The sequence below is a fragment of the Oratosquilla oratoria genome, chromosome 5 (genome assembly GCF_046742065.1).
Source record: "Oratosquilla oratoria isolate Oo_2021 chromosome 5, ASM4674206v1, whole genome shotgun sequence".
Classification (NCBI taxonomy): domain Eukaryota; kingdom Metazoa; phylum Arthropoda; class Malacostraca; order Stomatopoda; family Squillidae; genus Oratosquilla; species Oratosquilla oratoria.
Window position 1 is genome coordinate 72,918,072 of NC_134781.1, and position 2,500 is coordinate 72,920,571.

The following is a 2,500-nucleotide window of genomic DNA, read 5'->3' on the forward strand; positions in this document are numbered from 1 at the left end:
GCTGGTTAAGGCACCGTCTCGGCAGCCTCTTGGCCTCAGAGCGGTAGGTTCGAGTCCTATGTGCGACGGCCATAGAAATTATCTGATGTCGCTGTCCACTAGCGAATTTCTCACAAATATTACAATGTTATGAAGGAGGACTAAAAGTAGGACATTGACGAGGAGCAGGAATTGGAGGTGATTAAGAACACAAGGATGAAGGACAGAGGGTTGAAAGTGAAGCGATTATTTATTTATTTATTTCTATTTTTTCTATTCCCACGTTTCAATGTCAGAAAACCCAAAAGAGTACAAAATAAATTAGGCCGCAGATAGCCACTACTGAAATCAAATCAGGTGAGCATACCAACTGAAAGCCATGTGTTCGTGTAAAGAAAGTGTCTTGGAATGTTCTTCTGGGAAAAAAAATATATATGTTCAATGATAGAAAAGCATGTGAGAGAGGATGTCTCCATAGATTACATGTTTGTTGAAGAGTTGATTGACATAGTAACACTTCTCTAATATCTTATTCATGGTGAGTGCCAAGTAGACTGTTTAAACTCTTGTGGCGTTAAATAAAATAGAATATTAGATTACGTTGTACTAGCAAAGGGACTATAAATATTTAGTTCTACCAAAGAGAAAGACAGAAGCAAGGATAGGAACAGGGAGGCAATGACGGAGTGCTGGAAGTAAAGAGGAGTGATAGAATTGGAAAAGAAGAAGAATACAAGAGAGGAAAGGAGGTCATTGTGGGAAAGAAAGATGATGAAGATTCCAAGAGAAAGGCAGCTGAGGGAAGAAAGAGAAGTGAAGGAGGGTGTGGAATTAAAGGACGAGGATGATCGAAGAAAGATATGCATCGGGAGACGACGAAGGTCGTGGCTTTGGAGGTTGAGGAAAAGGAGAGGGTGTTGGATGGAGGGGTAGATGGTATTGGAAAACTTGGAGCATAAGAAGTTAACGGAATCTGATCCTCATCATATTTACTCTGAGCAGGAAGTCCGATACTTATATTGTACTTTAAACTACTGTAGAGTCTTCCACTGCAGTGGATATTAGATACTACCCAAAGGAAATGTAATGAAGTGCACGAAGATCTGTAAAATGCATCTTCGAAATAGTGAGTTTAGTTCAGGATTGGGGTCATGAAGAATACATACATTTCCAAAATTTCTTCAAGAACGCTTGGGATAATGCTGATTTTTATCAAAGAATGTTCAAAGGCCATCGTGGTTGACAAAGTGGAAGGATATAAGAACATAAGAATGGAAGAAGCTTCAAGAGACCGTAAGTCCTACACTAGGCAGTTCTAGCTCCTTACCACCTATCACCCCACATCCATAAAGTTATTTAACCTCTTTTTTAACCAATAGTTTCACTGCTCACTACATGGTTACTAAGTCTATTCCATTCGTTAACAACATTCAGTTGGTAAGCTAGTTCTTGCCTATTTCCTTTTGAAACTTAAATATGTTCAATTTAATCCAATCAGTACGTGTTCTACCCTTGTCTTAATATGATGACCTTGTCTGCATCACTTTTGTAGCCCATAAAAATGACTGTAGTAGAAGCGTCATTGATAGTCTGGTTCATTTACCTCCGTGGGCGCCTTTTGTTATTAAAACTTTTGGTATTCTTATTTGGGTCAACGCTAAAGTATTCTTCTCTTTAAGAAAACCGTTGTGCATGAGCGTGTTTATGTTTAGGTCAAATGATTTGATACATCTGTGAGAAACGTTCACTCTTTAGTGGTACATTACATTGGTTAACATGTTTCCAACTGTCTCCACACCTCAGAATTATCTTTTATCTAACGGCAGAGGCTTTTTGTTCAATCCTCTTTGGGTTAGGTTTCATAAACCCGTTCAGGAAAGTCATCATATTTTTAAGAATCCTATTCTAGCCATAGCCAGATTTTAACTCGGGTGAAAAAACCGAAGTCTTTTTGAGTTGTACACTAAACTCAAACTTTATTCACTTGGAAATTGTATACCAATCTGTAGATAAGAAACAAGAGCGAAATGTAAATAAGATTTATAGGAAGTTAATGATATATCGAAATGGAAAAAAAAGTCAGAGGAAAGAAAAACAATTAAGGCAAGATGGAAAGTTAGAGGAATGAAAAAAAGAAAGAAAAAAAGAAGTCAAGATTATTTTTATGAGGAATCAGAAACCGAAATTAAGGTGTTCAAATATTCATCGATCTTTTTGTGTCCTTCTGTAGGAATTCAGCCCTGAAAAGAATCTCTTCCACCTCCTCACGTGTTTCTCCTCCTGTGTTCATTTTCTTCTTTTTTCATTCTTTTCCTCCTCCTCTTCTTCATTTCCTCCTTTCACCATACCAATTAATTTCCTGCACTTCCTTTTCCTTTTTGTTCTCTCTTTCACCTCTCTCTCCTCTCCATTTCTCTCGCCTTCTCTCCCTCTCGCCTTCTCTCTCCCACACCAATCGCTTCAGCTAGATGTACGTCAACTTAATGTCATTACCAGTTGTTGGACAGGAAACTTGGTATGT